At 36.5% G+C, this 22,887-nt stretch overlaps 1 pseudogene across 1 annotated transcript in view; it reads left to right on the top strand.

Annotated features, from left to right (window-relative positions):
* The window catches only part of LOC143231887 (protein couch potato-like), a 124,670-nt pseudogene that overhangs the window by 82,456 nt on the left and 19,327 nt on the right, over window positions 1-22,887 (top strand). The gene's annotated exons all lie outside the window — the stretch shown is intronic.

Genomic DNA, 22,887 nt, shown 5'->3' with positions numbered 1-22,887 from the left:
GAACCCGCGACCCTGAGATTGTGAATGGTGGGTCCTAACTATTTGAAACGATTGACAATACGCACGTAAATGAATAAATTATTAGTGTTAAATATATTTACAAATACATTGACATTAACCCGATCCAAGGAACGTTTTTTTTTTAACCTAAGATCTGTGATGAAAGTAGAGTTATTGTTTTATATCGAAAAAAGTATGAAAGACGTGATTTTATCCTTAGCTATGGCCCGGCATGGCCAAGTGGTTAGGGTGCTCGACTCGTAATCTGAGGGTTGTGGGTTCGAATCCCCGTCGCACCAAACATGCTCGCCCTTTCAGCCGTGAAGGCGTTATAATGTGACGGTCAATCCTACTATTCGTTGTTAAAAGAGTAGCCCAAGTGTTGGCGGTGGGTGGTGATGACTAACTGCCTTCCCTCTAGTCTTACATTGCTAAATTAGGGACGGCTAGCGCAGATAACCTCGTGTAGCTTTGCACGAAATTCAAAACAAACCAAACCAAGCGCAGGTAGCCCTCGTGTAGCTATGCGCGAAGTTAAAAAAACAAACAAACCAACCTTCCTCTTTGATGGAACATCATGTGATTACATTCATAAAGAAAAGCAGTGAGACACCGGTGATGTCATGTGAACGTTGTAATAATTGATAAGTTGTTTGAATGGAAAATTCTTTAATTTTAGAAAGAAACAGGAGAATAACTTTGGGAATTATCAAAAAATAAAGATTTAATAAAAATAAAGGGCGAACATGTTTGGTGTGACCGGAATTCGAACCCGCGATCTGTAGATGACAAGTCGCAGTCCTTAACATGCTTGGCCATGCAGGGCCACACAGATAGATAATAATAACAATAAAAGTTCAGTACTGAGCTAGAAGGAAAAAGATTAAATTTGTTATAATTCAGTTTGCTTTCGGTCCGACATGGCCAGGTGGTTAAGGCACTCGACTCGTAATCGGATGGTCGCGGGTTCGAATTCCCGTCGTACCAAACATGATCATCCTATCAGCCATGGGGCGTTATAATGTGACGATTATTCCCACTATTCTTTCGTGAAAGAATAGCACAAAAGTTGTCTGTGGGTAGTGGTGACTCGCTGCCTGACCTCTAGTCTTACACTGCTAAATGAAAGCTCAATATATTTAAAGAAAACACGTAATTCTTATCTCAAAAATGTTCGATTTTTTTAAAATCGTTTGTTTGTTTGTTTGGAATTTCACGCAAAGCTACACGAGGGCTATCTGCGCTATCCATCCCTAATTTAGCAGTGTAAGACTAGAGGGAAGGCAGCTAGTCATCACCACCCACTGCCAACTCTTGGGCTACTCTTTTACCAACGAATAGTAAGACTGATAAGCTGAAAGGGGCGATCATGTTTGGTGTGACGGGAATTCGAACCCGCGGCCTTCAGATTACGAGTCGAGTGCTTTAACCAACTGGCCATGCCGGGCCTGTATCATAAAGAAAACTACGTGAAAGAAAAATAATTGATAGCGTGGATGAGATAATAATAGGATGTAAGTTCTTTCAAAACGTTAGGCTTAATTATCTTGGTGTATAAAGAAATTTCTTATCGGTAGCTACCAGATCTTCTGTATGCCAGAAGAAATCGGCGTCACACACTTATGAAGTGAAAAACGTGCCTGTTCCAAGTTTTAAATGACTAACAACTTTTGAATATAAAATTTCGAATAAGTTATTGAATCAAATTTCCTCTTCAGGCTAAAGAAACGAAGTTCTCTGTAACTTTTGTTTTATTCAACTTCGTATGTTCTAGAATGATCCTAGATAACAAGTGGCAGTTTGATTTAACTTTCACCATATCTCTTTCTATCTGTCCGCTTAAAACAACAAATATCTATGCATATGATATGATTCGTAACTGTCAAGAGATTTTAAAGACTTTTTTGACGAGTTATTGTATATTGTAGCAACGAGACGTGAACCACAAACACTCTGATTTATTGTCCGTGTGCGCTAATTTCCAAAGCACGTGCTCCAGTAACCAATTAGCCCAAAAATTTGCACTGGACGGACATGAAGCAGTTTCTATTGTACTCGGACAGTGTATCGCAATCATTGCTACAAGAGCACAGAATTTGTGACTGTGGATGCGATATAAGAGTAAAGGTCAACTCCCACTATTCGATCACACAAGATATATCAGTTTCAAATTAGGGACAGTTAGGAAGAGACAGCACTTGTGTGGATTTGGTTAAAATTCACAAGCGAACAAACAAAATATTTTGGTAACACTTGTTTGTTGTTCCCTAAATATTATGGATCATAACACATTTGGATATTTAAAATTGTTTTATCGCCGATAACACGTGGGTAATGTTTCATTATAGTTTATTTGACAATACCAACAACAAATATAAATGCCAAACTAACCCTCAGTTAGTACAGCGGTAAGTCTATGGGTTTACAACGCTAAAATCAGGGGATCGATTCCCCTCGCTGGGCTCAGCAGATAGCTTTGTTATAAGAAAAACACCAACATACCCCAAATATCAAACTACCATCAAGTGTTATAACAAATTTTATTTTACTTTCAATCTAGGATTCTTGGAATAACATAAGCTTAATTCAACACATTGGTTGTTACTCACTGCGTGTACTTGAAAACACAAAGCACAAACCTCATTGCGGAACACATGTGCACTTGTATATCGTTGTACACATACGTGGACAACATTTGTCTGTTTCTAATAGAGCCCTGACTATTCCACTAGACCTAGATAAAAGCTTTTTTTTTTCCGTTATACTAACTATCTACAAAAGACTGTGCAATGATTATTCATAATTTAGACGAATATATAAAACAGAACAATAATATTTTCCGTCTTAAAAACGAATTAACACTATTAGAACGCTATTTGTTCATTTCTCTTTTGAAGAATTTGCGATAAATAAAATAAACAATTAGACAATGTGCGAACCAGAGCGGAAAGTTGGACAAATAAGTAATTTGATTTTTCAAGAATATCAAAACTATTTTGTTAAAACTTAATAGGCTTACAAACTCCTAAACATATGTCACGATCTGTTAAAAAATAAGCTTTCATCTCTACATATCAACCTACAGAGTAATATTTCGAAAGCTTTTACACGTTGAGTTCTCCCATTGAAACACTAATTCTCTACTTTCTAGAAACTTCCAACGCTTATAACGTGCTTTAAGGGCTTATAAGTACTTCACTCGTGCTATTTTAAGAAACAGTTTTTCCACTGAATCTCCTTTACGAGATCATACTTTTTTCTTTTTTTTTTTGAGGGGTGGAAAACTTCTTAATAAGATATATTAATAATTTGTACACGTGATGAAAATATTTGCCCCAGTCCGCTTTTACCGTAATCAGGTGTGATTGCTCCGCTTTTAATTTATGATTTACACTTCTTCACCATTGCATTTACCGTCACTGACCATTAACTCTGCAGTAATCTTCTAAATTGTAATAAAAATTAAGAACAGGGCGTTATGAAAGCCTTATGAAATAAATGTAATCCTACAATACCATTACCTCTATATTATGGAACCAAGGGTATTCAAATACGTTACAGTAACGTTAAACGTTTTTTTTTCTCTTTAAATAAAGTTTGGTTTGAATTTTGCGCAAAGATATCTGCGATAGCCGTCCCTAATTTAGCAGCATAAGACTAGAGGGAAGGCAGCTAGTTACCATCACCCACCGCCAACTCTTGGGATACTCTTTTACCAACGAATATTGGGATTGACCGTCAATTTATAACGCCTCCACGGCTGAAAGGGCGAGCATGTTTGGTGTGAGGGAGATTCGAACCCGCGACCATCTGATTTCGAGTCGAGGCCTTAACCACCTGGCCATGCAGGGCCAGTAAACATTTGTGTGACATTTGTGACATTTGTTAGTGGGATAAAAAAAAAGAAAATAGTATAAAACTAATGTACGTGTTATTAGATAACAATTTTGTTCTCTTTTTGGCTTGCACCCCTGCTAGTACAGCGGTAAGTCTTCGGATTTACAACGCTAAGATCAGCGTTTCGATTCCCCTCGGTGGGTTCAGCAGATAGCCCGATGAGGCTTTGCTATAAGAAAAACACAAACACACTTTTTGGCTTTAACTATTTCTAGATATAAAATGTATAATTAATCTACGTTTACAGCATAATAAACAAAACTCGATCCCAAAAGAATAAATATAGAATAGTGGATGTGGAGAAGATCAGTAATACATAACAATAAATTATTCAATTAACATTGGTCTGTTTATAATATTTTAATCTGTTGTGGTATGTGTTTAAACTTTCAATTAAGAAAGCAATGGTATGTTAAATTACTATGTTTAATTTACTATTCGTTGGTAAAAGAGTAGCCCAAGAGTTGGCGGTGTGTGGTGTTGACAGCAGCCTTCCTTCTAGTCTATCACTACTAAGTTAGGGACGGCTAAAGCAGACAGTGCCGTGTAGTTCAGCGCGAAATTTAAACAAACAAAAGAATAGTGTTTTGACTAGTAATCTGAGGGTCGCGGGTTCCCATCCCGGTCGCGCCAAACATGATCGCCCTTTCAGCCGTAGGGGCGTTATAATGTTACAGTCAATTCCACTATTCCTTGGTAAAAGAGTAGCCTAAGAGTTGGCGGTGGGTGGTGATGACTAACTGCCTTCCCTCTAGTCTTGCACTGCTAAATTATGGACGGCTAGCACAGATAGCCCTCGAGTAGCTTTGTGCGAAATTCAAAAAGCAAACAAACAAACAATTTCCTAACATCTCGTTAGATAACTTTCATAGTGTAATAACATACACGATGACATTTTAAAGATAATTAATGCAAATTATTTATAAATTAACTTCTGATCAATAAATAACTACAAAACTGAGGACTGTAATGTCTTTGCTTAATTAAAAAAAAAATCAATGTTGAAAGAAGTATTGTGTTACGACGGTTTAACGACTGTTTTTGATATGGTCAGTTGTAGTGTTGTCGACATGTTGGGTCTATATTATTATGTTGTTGCTTTGTTAGCTTTGCATCACTGTTGTTGTTGTTTTGTTCGGTTTGTATGCTTGTGTTGGGTTTGTATCACTGTGTTGATATTTTGTTGGGTTTGTTTTATTGTGTTATTGGTTTGTTAGGTTTGTCTTTCTGTGTTGCTTATTCAGGTTTGTAATGTTGTGTTAGCTTTTTATCTCTACGTGTAGCTTTGTTAGCTTTGTATCACTGTGTCAATGCTTTGTTGGGTTTATATCACTGTGTTGGTACGTTGAGGGGTTTGTTTTACTGTGTCAATGCTTGGTTGGGTTTATATCATTGTGTTGGTATTTTGTTGGGTTTGTTTTACTGTGTTATTGGTTTGTTAGGTTTGGCCTTCCGTGTTGCTTTGTCAGGTTTGTATCGCCGTGCTAGCTTTTTATCTCTTTGTGTAGTTTTGTATCACTGTGTTAATGTTTTGTTGGGTTTGTAATACTGTGTTAATGTTTTATTGGGTTTGTAATACTGTGTTAATGCGTTGTTAGGTTTGTAATACTGTGTTGGTACTTGGTTGGGTTTGTAATACTGTGTTAATGTTTTGTTGGGTTTGTAATACTGTGTTAATGTTTTGTTGGGTTTGTAATACTGTGTTAATGTGTTGCTGGGTTTGTAATACTGTGTTAATGTTTTGTTGGGTTTGTAATACTGTGTTAATGTTTTGGTTGGGTTTGTAATACTGTGTTAATGTTTTGTTGGGTTTGTAATACTGTGTTGGTACTTGGTTGGGTTTGTAATACTGTGTTAATGTTTTGTTGGGTTTGTAATACTGTGTTAATGCGTTGTTAGGTTTGTAACACCGTGTTAATGTACCTTGTTGGGTTTGTAATACTGTGTTAATGTTTTGTTGGGTTTGTAACACTGTGTTAATGTTTTGTTGGGTTTGTAATACTGTGTTAATGTTTTGTTGAGTTTGTAACACCGTGTTAATGTTTTTGTTGAGTTTGTAACACTGTGTTAATGTTTTGTTGGGTTTGTAATACCGTGTTAATGTTTTGTTGGGTTTGTAATACTGTGTTAATGTTTTGTTGGGTTTGTAATACTGTGTTAATGTTTTGTTGGGTTTGTAATACTGTGTTAATGTTTTGTTGGGTTTGTAATACTGTGTTAATGTTTTGTTGGGTTTGTAATACTGTGTTAATGTTTTGTTGGGTTTGTAATACTGTGTTGGGTTTGTAATATTGTGTTAATGTTTTGTTGGGTTTGTAATACTGTGTTAATGTTTTGTTGGGTTTGTAATACTGTGTTGGGTTTGTAATATTGTGTTAATGTTTTGTTGGGTTTGTAATACTGTGTTAATGTTTTGTTGAGTTTGTAATACTGTGTTAATGTTTTGTTGGGTTTGTAATACTGTGTTAATGTTTTGTTGGGTTTGTAATACTGTGTTAATGTTTTGTTGGGTTTGTAATACTGTGTTAATGTTTTGCTGGGTTTGTAATACTGTGTTAATGTTTTGTTGGGTTTGTAATACTGTGTTACTAAAACATAGAAGAAAGTTTTGTTTGATATTCAGTGTGGACCAATCTTTCTGTTATGAAGACAATTATCTGTGTATTAAAATAATAATAATTTATTATAATATAATTATATTGTAAAAATGTTATTCTTTTATTGATGCAATTTTCATTTCAAAACGAATTTTCGAACGTTTCAATTTTTTTCTAATATATATGAGTTTCATACTCTGCATAACTTATGTTTGCTCCCGTAATTTGCACAGGAAAAAAAAAAAAAAGAAAAGATTCCAGAATGATCGGAATAACACATTTCCTGAGCAACCTTCCACATATGACTATATAACAAAAATTAGATTTATTCGTTAGAGGCTTTCTTTCTATAAATACATCATACAATAGTCGGGCAGCTGTTAGAGTACAATCACTGTAGGTAAGAGTGCATGTCTGTGGTTCTGCTCACGTGGTATCTCACTATCAGTTTGAGGCAAATTCTACTACCGTTGAGCATGGTCTATTGGTAGTCATAGCAACTAAAGAAAACCATCAAAGGTTCGAACCGTGTGCCTACAGTATACACAGATCGTGATAATTGAGGTTTGTTAAATCAGGTTTATTTAAAGAAGTCTTATTCTATTTATAATTATGTTCATCAAAAATTACGTCAGTGAAGGCGTTGATTAAATAGAATTGTATACCTGTTTTAGATTATCAATATAAAATGGAAAGTCAAGCCCACATAAACGCAATCCCTGAGATCCTTATCGAAGTCTTAAGTGTACACTTGGGAGAAAACAACAACATTAATGTAAGATTATTCAAAGTATTTGATGATAAAGCTGCAATGGATAGGAGAAAAAGGCTTATGAAAATTATGCCCGACATTATGATTTGTAAATACGTAACTTTAACCCTTTAAATACTTGATTAACTACGATGTAAGGTGGTTACTTCTAAAATACAAACACGATGATCAAAACTTCTCACTGGTGAATGTCGTATTTATTCTGTTAGATGTTAGGCTTATGTTCCAACATTTTATTTCTTGTAAACCAATGAGTACGATTTTTTTTTTTGCATTTCGTATCTGCAGGCCCGTCATGGCCTGGTGGGTTTAAGGCGTTCAACTCGTAATCTGAGGGTCGCGGGTTCGAATCCCCGTAACACCAAACATACTCGCCCTTTCATCCGTGGGGCGTTATAATGTGACGGACAATCCCACTATTCGTTGGTAAAAGAGTAGCCCAAGAGTTGGCGGTGGGTGGTGATGACTAGCTGCCTTCCCTCTAGTCTTACACTGCTAAATTAAGGACGGCTAGCACAGATAGCCCTCTAGTAGCTTTGTGTGAAATTAAGAAACAAAATCGTATGTACACAAAAACTATCATGAAATGAAAAAAATCCAAAAACAAATAATAAGGGTTAAAGACAAAGGTGGAAACAGGAAAAGAAAATAAATAAATATATTATTTGCGTAGTGGTAGAAGAAAAAAAGACGAGGTAGTAGATATATATATAAATATAATAAACGGCAAATAAAAATGCGCTACTCAGCTTCAATTATCTGCGAGCGTCATCTACTGGCGAAAACCTATACTAAACGTGAAACATCTCCACGTCTCATAATTTATTAATTTCTATGAGGAAATGTAAGAGAATATGACAAAAAGATCACAATGTAACATAAGAGGCTGCACTGTGCTATCTACATAAAGATTAAACTGCACTGTACTATCTACATAAAGATTAAACTGCACTGTGCTATCTACATAAAGATTAAACTGCACTGTACTATCTACATAAAGATTAAACTGGACTGTACTATCTGCATAAAGATTAAACTGCACTGTGCTATCTACATAAAGATTAAACTGCACTGTACTATCTACATAAAGATTAAACTGCACTGTACTATCTACATAAAGATTAAACTGCACTGTGCTATCTACATAAAGATTAAACTGCACTGTACTATCTACATAAAGATTAAACTGCACTGTACTATCTGCATAAAGATTAAACTGCACTGTGCTATCTACATAAAGATTAAACTGCACTGTACTATCTACATAAAGATTAAACTGCACTGTGCTATCTACATAAAGATTAAACTGCACTGTGCTATCTACATAAAGATTAAACTGCACTGTACTATCTACATAAAGATTAAACTGCACTGTGCTATCTACATAAAGATTAAACTGCACTGTGCTATCTACATAAAGATTAAACTGCACTGTACTATCTGCATAAAGATTAAACTGCACTGTGCTATCTACATAAAGATTAAACTGCACTGTACTATCTACATAAAGATTAAACTGCACTGTGCTATCTACATAAAGATTAAACTGCACTGAATTTTGACGTAATTTATAAGCACCAGGATGCAAGTATTTTACTGACACAAATTGTTATAAAGAAATTATTTAAAGAGAAGGATAAAAACACAAACTATGCACGAGATTTACGTGATGTTAAAATGCGATTTTAAACATCAGATTATATGGTAAGCTTATACAATAAGATCAACTTTCAAACTATTACTGAATATTTGAAAACCTAATGATCAAAGAACGATGTATACAATTAACCAATTAAACACTGTCTTTAAGTTATTGCATATTGTAACAACTTCAATACATTCCATGTTGGTAAGGTACAACAACTTACAAACCATCTATACTAGTAGCCACTAATCCCTGTCTTTAAGTTATTGCATACTGCAACAACTTTAAAACATTCTATGTTATTAAGGTACAGCAGACGCGGCATGGCCAGGTGGTTAAGGCACTTCGACTCGTAATTTGAGGGTCGCAGGTTCAAATCCCCGTCGCACTAAATATGTTCGCCCCTTCAGCCGTGGGGGCGTTATAATGTGAGGGTCAACCCCACTATACGTTGGTGAAAAGAGTAGCCCAAGAGTTGGTGGTGGGTGGTGATGACTACTTGCCTTCCTTCTCGTCTTACACTGGTAAATTAGGGACGGCTAGTGCAGATAGACATCGTGTAGCTTTGCCCGAAATTTAAAACAAAGAAGGTGCAGTAACTTACAAACCAAGTAAACTAGTAACTTTCAATCTCTGTCGTTAGGTTTTGTTATACTGTACTTATTTAACGAAGTATTACGTGTTTTCCAGTTTCAATAGCTTACAAATTAGAAAGTTCTATATATATATATATATTATTTATTAAAGTACTGCATAATTATATCGAACGTAATAACAATCTTACTTAATAAAATTAAACTCGTCTCGTGGTGATTGGAAGCTGTGAGAAAAGAATGAGGTAAAAGTAAATACAGAGTTTGACTACGTTGTAATGGAATGATTTTGGAGCCTCACAACGTCGTTACAGTCCATGTCGCTACGTCCAGTCATGCTCTGTAACAATGCGTCTTGAAATAGTACTACAGCGTAGTTGTATATGCTTCATCTTAAGGCTACTATGTCCAAAGCACACCACTCTGTTCTGCTGAATTTGTACAAGTATACAAAGACAACGCTCCCCTTGTTCCCATTTCAACAGTTCCATCGCACGGAAATCTGTAAACCCTGCGTCCGGCAGCTTAGTCAGCACATCTTTGTATGGCACAGCATGAATGCCAGCTTCATTCTCCAGATGTTAAATGAATTTGTCGATGAAGCTACTTGTGTGGACGAGACTTTTCCTATAACGTAACCTATAAAGTGATTTTGGTTCATTTCCTTTTATCTAAAAATACAAATATTTTTGAGCACGCGTGCGCGTTTCTACATATAGCTTATGGTTTGTTTGTTTGTTTTGAATTTTGCACAAAGCTACTCGAGGGCTATCTGTGCTAGCCGTCCCTAATTTAGCAGTGTAAGACTAGAGGGAAGACAGCTAGTCATCACCACCCACCGCCAACTCTTGGGCTACTCTTTTACCAACGAATAGTGGGATTGACCGTAACATTATAACGCCCCCACGGCTGGGAGGGCGAGCATGTTTGGCGCGACACGGGCGCGAACCCGCGACTCTCGGATTACGAGTCGCACGCTTTACGCGCTAGGCCATGCCAGGCCCTAGCTTATGGTATGCTTATATATTTTTAGAAACAAATAAATATATTTAATGCTGTGAAATACGCATAAAACAATAAAAAATTAATACAAAACAAAAAGAACATTAAAATGAAACTAAAATTCAAAATAAGTTTTGAATTGCCATCCTTAAGTCATAGTGTGTGGTCATAGCATAGTCAAGATTTTGACGCGGATGTCAAACTGACCATCAGTTGAAGATTTGGGTGCTTGACCCACAATGTCTCAGTTCCTACTGTCTCATCCTCTTTAGTCAAGTCTGTTGTTAGGCACCGAAAGTTAACCTTGTTTTTATTAGGTTAACGCGTCAATGTCGAAAACATTCTTCTTGCAACACCTTATGGCAGAAATACAATTAAAACATTTGTTTCAGGGCATCCAAAAGAACCATGAATAGGAGACTGAGGTTATTTTACAAGAAGGGGTATCCGCAAACTGATATTAACCAGAATTTACCACCGTCACCATGTTGCTTAGCCAAAACAGCATAACAACTTACAGTTGGAACAGTAATAACATGTTTTCTTTCCAGATGAGTCCTATTTCCGACTTGGTAAAGTTGATGGTAGGATATTTCTGGAGAACAAATGAGGAAAGACTGTCTTTCCCATAAAAAACACACAGGATGTGGTACTGTGCATGTTTAGGCAGCTTCATCATATTGAAAAACTGCTCTTCATACGAATGTCAATAGCGCCTTCTACAGGCATCACATGAGGACAATATTTCTTCCACATGCAAGGGCAAGGTCTGGTAATAACTTCACACTCCGGGATGAAATGGACACTTCACATATGTGTTTGTATTATACAATATTATCTCAAACAGAGAGATGTTACAAGATTGCTATGGCTAGCAAATTCACTAGATTCTAATTTCATTGAGAACTGTTAGACAGAACTCAGGGGAAAAGTTTGCCAATCACGACCATAAAACAGCTACTGTAGCTTAGTTGCAGCGCCTCCTAGTGACAAGTAGGGATGAAATCACGGTGAACTACATTAATAACCTTATCGACAGCATGTCAGATCAACATGGCATGTGGAGGATCAATCAGCAGTGAATGATTAATATAAACCGATATGGGGTTATAAGTGATATTTTTAATAATTTGATATCTTATTTTGTTATTATGTATGTTTTGGTAATATTTAGTTGTGATAGGTGAAATATTGAATTACACACTCGACTCGTATTCTGAGAGTTGCGGGTTTGAATCCTCGTCACACCAAACATGCTCGCCCTTTCAGCCGTGCGAGTGTTATAATGTGACGATCAGTCTAACTATTCGTTGGTAAAAGAGTAGCCCAAGAGTTGGTGGTTCCCTCTAGTCTTACACTGCAAAATTAGGGTCGGATAGCGCAAATAACCCTCTTGTGGTTTTGCGCGAAATTCAAAAACAAACAAACAAACACATCTTTCTACTGGTGTCTGATAAAACTGTTTGCTATTTATTTATGTTGTGCATAGAATCTGTCTTATAAAAAAATCACATGTATATTTGTAACATACACATCTCAGTTTGACAAAACTGAGTGTATTTGTGAGTTGTTTTGAATTTCGCGCAAAACTACTGGTGGGCTACCTGCGCTAGCTGTCCCTAATTTAGCAGTGTAAGAGTAGAGGGAAGGCAGCTAGTCATCACCACCCACCGCCGACTCTTGGGCTACTCTTTTTACCATCAAATAGTGGGATTGACCGTAACGTTATTCATCTCTACGGCCGAAAGGGCGAGCATGTGTACAGAGACGGGGATTCGAACCCACGACCCTCATCTCAAGGATCCATCACTTTAACCACATGGCCATGCCGGGGTCGTTTATTTGTTGTTTAAATAGAAAGCCAAATAATTAGCTGTCTGCACTTGCGCCTACCACAGGTATCAAAACCTGATTTTTACCTCTATAAGATTCTTAGTTTTTATTTGATGTCCTCCAATATTTGTAGTACTTGTACGTTTGTCACGAATTCTGTTTGTCAACAAGGTTTTTATTTATTGTATCTTGACACAGGATACCTGAGATGGGCAGAACCCAAGTTGCCCATTGTGTAGCTATACGTGTTATTCCTCAGTTTCGCTGTTTTACCAGATTGCAGTGTTATATCAAATTCGTGACAGTCCCCCATCGCACCTTGACAGTAAAGCAGTAATTTTACGAACTTACAAGGCTAAAATCCACGGTTCGACTCCCGCGATGGAGAGTCCAACTTGACTTTGCTCTAAAAACTGACAAATAAAAAATATTCGAGAGAAAAATATTAACTGAGGTCTAACAACGTAAAGCAATTTTATTTAGGTTTCAAATCTTAATTTATTAGTAGTAAAATATGCTACATTTATTCTGCCAAGAGGCTTTTCTTGAAACTTCCTGGCTACATATTTTACAAACATCTGTGTTTAAGTGCCGGCCATGTTAAAACTGGTAGGATTAAAGATTTCGCTAACGTCTCGAACCATAACAAGAATTAAATAACAGAAATTTGATATGAGAAACTGGAAGAATGTGTGTTTTTCTCGTGCTAAAATGTGCTTTGTAAAATGTGCTAAAACAGAGCTAATACGTTTGTTTGTTTGTTTGTTTTGGAATATCGCACAAAGCTACTCGAGGGCTATCTGTGCTAGCCGTCCCTAATTTAGCAGTGTAAGACTGGAGGGAAGGCAGCTAGTCATCACCACCAACCGCCAACTCTTGGGCTACTATTTTACCAACGAATAGTGGGATTGACCGACACATTATAACGACCCCATGGCTGAAAGAGCGAGCATGTTTGGCGCGACCGGGATGTGAACCCGCGACCCTCAGATTAGAGATAATACGACTATTAAATAAAAAAATAGAGTTGTTATAATATAAATATTAGCGAATATACAACATTGTCATAATTCTCATCCAATGCTTGGGGTCTAAATACAATTAGATAAGTTGTTTCTGTGCGGAATAAGACATACGATTACCGAGCTATTTTATCAAAGGTTAAAACGCCCTCCCTTCTTTACTTATAAATCTCCTGACGTAAAGATGCTAAGTATAGCTTTACTATTTCATCTGATTATTTCAATATAAACCTTTACTATAATGCTATTATTTTACAATTTCTTTTATTAAGATGAAAAAGTACTTACATACACTAAAACATGAATATTTTCAGGAAAAGGGTCTGAACTCTTAGTAAAACATTTGTATTTGTTACACTATGAGATTACTTACGCAGAGTTACCGAAAGCAAAACCAAAATTAACAGTAACAATATTTTTACTACTTGCTCAAAAGCAAGTTCATACGTAATGCTGTGTTATAGTCTACAGAGTGTATAATTATTCTATGATTCATTGCAACTCCACGTTTTACCGACGTCACGACAATGCAAATTGTAACGTTCAGCATCACTTACGTGTCATTTTAGTGTTTACTGACTGACTGACAGACAAAACACTACTGTATAATGGTGTGAGTCGTTAAAACAGGTGACCAATCCAAGCCGCCTTCAGCCTCCTTACAACGCTAAAATCAGGGGTTCGATTCCCCTCGGTGGACTCAACAGATAACCCGATATCGCTTTGCTAAAAGGAAAACACATACACTTTGGCCTCCTATCGGGGAAAATATCAAAGACTAGCTTGTAATATATATATATATGACATTTATTTCTCTTAGTTATTATGTACTTACTTCTCTGATAATGAGGTAAAGTTTTATCATCAACCATCTGTCGGTTTGAAACAGAAAGAGAAGCAGGTAGAAAAATATAAAGTGACTATCCTTCACTCTTCTCTCAAGATACACGAAAAACCGCTTATCTTATTCTATGTTCTTTTATAGTAATCTAATTCTAAGTCGTTTCGTGATCAGAAAAAATAAGGGTAGCCTAGTGTTAGAGCATTCTGTTTCAATTTCAGGACAGTTACACACAGGATAGCGTAGTAAATCCAGTTATAAAAATAATTAGATGATTAGATAAAACATCCAGACAACAAGAATTATCACTCAAGACAGGATAATTAGATTTTATGTCTTGGGAGACACTACACCAGAAAATGCTAAGACTTGTTCTGGTTTATAGCTGTAAAAAGTAAGAACAAATCACATAACTTTGTGTGTTAAAATATACATAGTAAAAACAGAATTAATCAAATGAATATATTGAGGATAAAACACACCTGAAGAAATATATTTTATTGATAACGTTAGCAAAGTGTCATACGTGAAGAAATACACTTTAATAATGACGTTAAGAGCGTGACATGACTGACGAAATACATTTCAATAACAACATTAACAGCGTGACGTGACTGACGAAATACATTTCAATAACAACATTAATAGCGTGACGTGATTGACGAAATGCATTTTAATAATAACGTTAACAGCGTGACGTGACTGACGAAATGCATTTTAATAATAACGTTAACAGCGTGACGTGGCTGACGATATGCATTTTAATAATAACGTTAACAGCGTGACGTGACTGACGAAATGCATTTTAATAATAACGTTAACAGCGTGGCGTGACTGACGAAATACATTTTGATAATAACGTTAGCAGCGTGACGTGATTGACGAAATACATTTTGATAATAACGTTAACAGCGTGACGTGATTGACGAAATACATTTTAATAATAACGTTAACAGCGTACTTATTTATTATTTTGCAATCGTTATCATTTGTTTGTTTCAAAAATTTGCTCAGAGATACATAAAGGTCAAATGCCCACAGTGATCTAACTGATATACAAAGTAATTAACTATATCTACGGTCTCTTCTTGGCAGCTCGGCATGGCCAGGTGGTTGAGGCACTCGACTCCGAATCTGATGGTCGCGGGTCCGAATCCCCGTCACATTAAACATGCTCGCCCCTTCAGTAGTGGGGAATTAATAATGCGGGCAATCACGCTATTCGTTGGTTAAAAAAGTAGCCCAAGAGTTGTCTGTGAGTGGTGATGACTAACTGCCTTCTCTCTAGTCTTACACTTCTAAATTAGGGACGGCTGGCGCAGATAGCCCTCGTGTAGCTTTGCGCGAATTTCAACACAAACTCCTCTTGCCAAAATATTGTTTGATCCAATAAAGAGATTTGACCATCACGTGTCCTCAGTACGAAGCACGTAGTTTTGGAAATGGGTCACTAACCACAATTCCTCAAATTAACAGTCTGACTGTGCTGACATGTAGTCACGACAACCTTTCTTTTTTCAGTGGAAACCATTCTGTAAAGAATAAGGTATACATAAATTATATATTTTAAACTGGTTCATTTTCGTAATTAAACGTCTATTTTCTGTGACTTCTTTTACATATTAAAAACTAAATATTAACGTTCCGTTTACGTTATAAAAGAAACTGAGTATACAGTATGAACGTATGACATTTAAATGATAAATATATGTACAAAATATAAAGTTTATTTCAGCAGGTATTAGGATGTTTGGGTTTTAACCTTTAGTGAAATCGTTGTGTTCTGGTCGATGAACACGAGCTGCCAAACTGAAAATAAGAAACGCATGCTAATAGTTTAGCACGATTTGTGACATTTTATATTGATTTATTAGGCTATAAAAAAGGTGTTGTTACTAGGAAACCAAAGTAAACGGATTTCACGAATTCAAATGAACGTTCTCAGAAACATTGCTATGTTCTCATCTTCTCTTGTTGTATGAATAGAGATTTTATTTTCTCACTGATACGTGTTTCAAGTGTTTCTGTCATTTTTGCTTTTACAAATGCAATTAAACTTATACTTGCTTTGATCCACCCATTTCATTCGGAAAAATTCAATTATATTTAATTCTTATATATAATATGGTGAGATCCCATCCTTAGTCATATATACATACGAATGGTTTGGTTTGTTCTGAATTTCGCGCAAAGCCACACAAGGGCTACCTGCGCTAGCCGTTCCTAATTCACTGTTGAAAAACTAGAAGAAAGTCAACTAGAAAACACCACCCACCGCCAACTCTTGGGCTACTCTATTACCAACGAATAATGAGATGGATCGTCACATTATAACGCCCCATGACATGTTCAGGGATAGGGCACTCAAGCACGCGCATCGCGAGTCGAGTGACGAAAACGTTTTTACGAAATTATTTCTTATGAGAAAAGGATACAATTTTTTTTCTCAGAATAAACAGGTGAAACATTTATCATATCGTATCCGTTATGGTTCTAATACAACCCAGACGTTTTTAGAACATGTTGCAGACACATGTGTGATAAATGACAGCTGAAGAGAGAAGTGAAACTAGCTTGGTAGAAACTTATAGAAAATATTGTTCTATATAATGACACCAGACATATTTACTGTCTGGTCTCTCCTACTATTTATCTAACAGTTTTTATTTCATGAAAGTGATTCGTTAAAACACAGTAGAAACTGGTTCATATTGTGTTATAAGAAGCAAGATCGAGTCTACAGTATTTCCTCTTTATGAGTTGGGCGTGACGTTGCGGATGTCATGCAGAGTCGCAAATTTGAAGATTAAAGGATCGAGATGCGATATGTCATTAATTAACAACTCCGCTATTCAGTGTCGAAGTTGTCAGTAGGCGGCAAGTGTTCTAACTAATCCTTCTTCTCATCACCAGTTTTAAATGAGGAATGGCCATGTTTGAGATTTAGGGTCACTGATTTGGTCTTTTATTTCGTGCTAAATAATGCCATTCAAGTTAAAAATATCAAATGTGCCTTTTTTTTCTTTCTTTCAAGCCTGGCGCTAGACTTATACGTTGCGGGTTCGAATCCCTGTCACCGAATATGTTATAATGTAATTTTCAATCTCTATATTCATCAGTGAAAGAGTATCTCAAAAGTTGGCGGTGAGTAGTAATGATTAGCTGCCTTTTTCTAGTCTGTCACTGCTAAGTTGGGGACAACTAGCGCATACAGCCCTCGTAAAATTTTGCACGAAATTCAAGACAAAGCAAACAATTTCTCTCTCTCTTCGTCTTAACAAAATTCACACATTGTTAAACTCTCTAAAGTTTTAAAACGGGTCTCTAGCTTTGGTCAAGTATGTTTCGTAGCTAACATTACAGAACAAAGGTGAGCTCTTTCCTTTAAATATCTTTCTGCTAAATGCTGAAGTGTAAATGATTCACATATAAATAATAATCGCCTCCTAGTGGCACAGCAGTATGCATGCAAATTCGCACTGCTAGAAACAGGGTTTTGATACCCGTGATGGGCAGAGCACAGATAGCCCATTGTATAGCTTTGGACTTAATTTCAAACCATTAAATAAAACACTGATACGAAGCCTTTCATTGTTTCTTTTACCTCTACCTTTCGTGATTTCTATACTATTTAAAATATATGTATTTTAAGGGTACTGTTTCTCTTTTGACCGAGCGGTTGCCACAGCAATCGTATTTGTTGAAAGTTTTAAGATAGGAAAACAAAATGGTCCTTCGTTTTCTATTATTGACTCTCAGGTATAATGTACCCTAATAATGAACTTACTTAGAGTTAGCAGTAGAACTACACTAAACAATAGAGAGTATAAGTTTCATTACATTATTTATCAGGGATTTCAAAACTGTTCCATCAAATTTAATATTTCTGAAAGGTAACACCTAAACACTAATCGACTAACTAGTTTAAAAAATAGGCTGCTAAGACTTTTATCATCATAATAAACTTCCAGTTAAAGTGTTTGACCATCATTATCAGAATAGCACATTGCAGCTCCGTATTTGACTTCTAAAAGCTTCCAATCTGACGTCACACACACACGTGTGACGTATCATGCGTTGGCAGTTTGGTCAATTTCTTTTATACCGAGAGTATTTTTCGCAAATAAATTCAGATTAAAAGTGTTTTCATTAATTTATTGTCAGCATTTAAAACAACATTATCTCAGATTGTTAAGAAATTAATTGAAAATGTTCTGGAAACCTACGTGCTTTTTAAAGCGAGTTGCTGATTGGTGAGTTGTATCTGGTAGAGGAAAAAACAAAAAGACCATTTGAAGTTTATTTATTGAGGTTTATTACTAGTTTAGATATATTACTTGGTCATTGAAAAATGACAAGGTTGTCATTATCTAACTTCTGACAGTTTTGGTTTGTTATGTCACATAATGCTTGGTTAGCGTTATCATGTTTGTATGCTCTCAAGGGCAATGCTACAAAGTCCGGTACACACGATTAATGAAACCCCAAATTTTTGCAATAAGACCCCTTAGACTAACCTTCATTAACAACTTTTGAGACTAAGACGGACATGATGTTTGATTTGCTTGTTGTTAAGCGCATAGCAACACAATGGGCTATCTGTGATCTGCCCACAAAGGATATCGAAACCCTATCTCACCCAGTAAGTCTGTAGACTTACCTCTGAGTCAGAGGAGGACAAGCACAAATTAAAACGATCGGGATTCAAAACTCATTGTGCTAACTAAACTACTCACTTTAACTTCCCGCCAGTAGCACAGCGGTATGTCTACGGACTTATACTGTTAGAAACCAGGTTTAGATACCCGTGGTGGGCAGAGAACAGATAGCTCCTTTTGTAGTTCTGCGTCCAACAACAACTCAGTTTAAAAACGCTACGTTTTGTTTTTGTAAATGAATCAAAGTAATTAACTATTCCATATTTGTGAATATGTCGTTAGGTTTTCTACGAATCAAGAACACGTGACCCAATAACGGAAAATTTACTAACAAATAACAACCAAAAGTAAAACTCTACTACGACATTTGCATAACCTGTTGTAGTTAGAAGGACGCAAGAGTTACTTGGTTGGGAATCAAGAAAAGTTAAAAAAGGAAAGAGTAAAGAAACTTTTTGAAGGGCACCGGCTTGGTCAGGTGGTTAAGACACTCGACTCGTAAACTGAGAGTCGCGAGTTCGAATCCTCGTCACACAAAACATGGTCGCCCTTTCAGCTGTGGGGGTGTTATAATGTGACGGTTAATACCACTATTCGTTGGTAAAAGAGTAGCCCAAAAGTTGGCGGTGGGTAGTGATGACTGGCTGCCTTCCCTTTAGTCTTACACTGCCGAATTAGAGACGGCTAGCGCAGATAGCCCTCGTGTAGATTTGCGCGAAATTCAAAACAAACCAAACCAAAACTTTTCGAAGCTAAAGTCATTTGTTCCAAATGCTATCAACAGTGGTATTAGTCCAGTAGTTAGCCACCAGTAACATAATATCTAACCACAGCAGTCTTCTCACGGTTAGTCACCAGTAACATAATATCTAACCACAGTAGTCTTCTCACGGTTAGCCACCAGTAACATAATATCTAACCACAGTAGTCTTCTCACGGTTAGCCACCAGTAACATAATATCTAACCACAGCAGTCTTCTCACGGTTAGCCACCAGTAACATAATATCTAACCACAGAAGTCTTCTCACGGTTAGCCACCAGTAACATAATATCTAACCACAGCAGTCTTCTCACGGTTAGCCACCAGTAACATAATATCTAACCACAGAAGTCTTCTCACGGTTAGCCACCAGTAACATAATATCTAACCACAGAAGTCTTCTCACGGTTAGCCACCAGTAACATAATATCTAACCACAGCAGTCTTCTCACGGTTAGCCACCAGTAACATAATATCTAACCACAGTAGTCTTCTCACGGTTAGCCACCAGTAACATAATATCTAACCACAGCAGTCTTCTCACGGTTAGCCACCAGTAACATAATATCTAACCACAGCAGTCTTCTCACGGTTAGCCACCAGTAACATAAAATCTAACCACAGAAGTCTTCTCACGGTTAGTCACCAGTAACATAATATCTAACCACAGTAGTCTTCTCACGGTTAGCCACCAGTTACATAATATCTAACCACAGAAGTCTTCTCACGGTTAGCCACCAGTAACATAATATCTAACCACAGAAGTCTTCTCACGGGTAGCCACCAGTAACATAATATCTAACCACAGCAGTCTTCTCACGGTTAGCCACCAGTAACATAATATCTAACCACAGCAGTCTTCTCACGGTTAGCCACCAGTAACATAATATCTAACCACAGCAGTCTTCTCACGGTTAGCCACCAGTAACATAATATCTAACCACAGCAGTCTTCTCACGGTTAGCCACCAGTAACATAAAATCTAACCACAGAAGTCTTCTCACGGTTAGTCACCAGTAACATAATATCTAACCACAGCAGTCTTCTCACGGTTAGCCACCAGTTACATAATATCTAACCACAGAAGTCTTCTCACGGTTAGCCACCAGTAACATAATATCTAACCACAGCAGTCTTCTCACGGGGGATCTTTTAGTAGAAGAGAATAAAGGTTTTGCCACTCCATCTCTAGATGGTACTCAACAAAAGAGAATTTTAGCCTAATAGTGAAAATGATGTATAGGAGATTTTTTGTCCAACGTTGTATTTACTTGTTTGTAAGACATAAAGTGAAAACTACATTGTATTAATACATATATATGGCTCATTGTTATTCAACATATTTGTTCTTATGTTCCTAAGTGTGCATTCTATAACAAAGTTAGAACATGTGCAACACTTACGGTGCACCTTACCTTTCTTTTGGTTCATATATATTGCTGATTAAAGAAATAATAATAATGCAACAACATCTACTATCTGTTCCAAAATGATGATGAAAACTGTCGCATTTGGAAACAACTACATGATGTTCGCTGTTGAACATAGAGAATTTTATGGATGCAATGAGTTTCCTTTACGAGGTGGGTGTTTGGAAATTCAGTTACAATCCTTAGTGGAAAAGGAGTCCAATCTTGTAAGCTTGTCACAAAAGTGTTTAGGTGACAGAAGCAACAAATGGTCACATGAACAGTGAGAAGATAAAGAACTTCGTGTTTACCAGATTTATTTTGTCACATTTATTTGGACTCATCGCAATTGCTCTCGATATGTCCTCATACAAAATGCAAAACCTAATTCTGCTGTTTAACAACTAATTGATGATAAATCGTAACTTAAATAAAACATTGTTGCTCTTTCCAGAAAAATACAGATCTTAACAAAATATTTAAACTGGTAGTGTCACTTTAGACCATCTATAGTTGTTTTAAGAGGATCTGCGGTTATCGAAACTAGGTGTATACCAACTGCCAGATGGTATTATTTACATAAGAACGTCTGTTTAAGGATGAATTGCATGACGTATGGTTTTGGGTGTTTTTTTTTTTTCGTATGTATCTTAGTTCCTTTACGTTTCGAGTAAGTTATATATTCTCACTTTGGATTTTACCTGACAATAAAATGAGACACCTATTGTGATCTGTTATTATTCGAAACACGCATGCGGACTTATACTTTTAGTATAAGTATTAGGACGCTGTGCTCTAAATGATCCTATAAGACTCAACGGTATCTATGACAAATGATAACAGCACCAGTTTCTGTATCTGGAGATGTTTATAACGCCGTGTTCCGTATCTGATAATGTATCACATGAATTGAAAGTAGTGGACACTTAGTGTACACAATATATGAAACGTGGTATCGTTGTTGTGGTCAGTGACCGAAAGTTAAATGTGAATGCTTTGCATATACAATATGCAAAATATGACGTCTCTAATGTTGAATTTTGAATGAGTCTAAAACGGTCTTCTGGTTACTATTGTAATTTTCCAGAACCTCTCAGATAAAGAGAACACAGAATATGTATATAAAGGAATTCGAATACTAGAAACAGTTCCAGTGTTATAGAAATGTAAATAATTACCTTTTTTTAAAAAAAAATCTTTTTTTACATTTTATCTCATGTTGATCTAAAATATGTATTTTACTTTTACCAATTAAAAGCTGTGCTCACTCCTATGTTCTTAATTAATTAATTCTTTCTCAACCACAAATGTGAAACTGAAATTTTCATAACACTAAATATATTTAACCGAAGCAAAAACACACACACAAAAACTTAACAATTAAAAACAGGATAAATTTTGGTTTTATCTCTTAGGAGACCAAAGTTTTGTGGATTTCAAGTCATCAAGCACTTGTTTTTACCACAGAACTGTCTTTTGTCAGTCTGTTGTATGCAAACTTATTGAGGTTTAAGATTTTGTCCAACGTTGTGTTTACTTGTTTATAAAAAGTTTGCTTGTTTGTTTGTTTTTGGAATTTCGCACAAAGCTACTCGAGAGCTATCTGTGCTAGCCGTCCCTAATTTAGCAGTGTAAGACCAGAGGGAAGGCAGCTAGTCATCACCACCCACCGCCAACTCTTGGGCTACTCTTTTACCAACGAATAGTGGGATTGATCTTCACATTATAACGCCCCACGGCTGAAAGGGCGAGCATGTTTGTTGCGACCGGGATGCGAACCCGCGACCCTCAGATTACGAGTCGCACGCCTTAACACGCTTTGCCATGCCGGCCCTTTATAAAAGAAAACTGGAAATT

The sequence above is a fragment of the Tachypleus tridentatus genome, chromosome 11, assembly GCF_004210375.1.
Source record: "Tachypleus tridentatus isolate NWPU-2018 chromosome 11, ASM421037v1, whole genome shotgun sequence".
NCBI classification, from domain to species: domain Eukaryota; kingdom Metazoa; phylum Arthropoda; class Merostomata; order Xiphosura; family Limulidae; genus Tachypleus; species Tachypleus tridentatus.
Note: the sequence above shows the minus strand (reverse complement) of the source record. Positions and strands in the feature narration are given on the sequence as shown.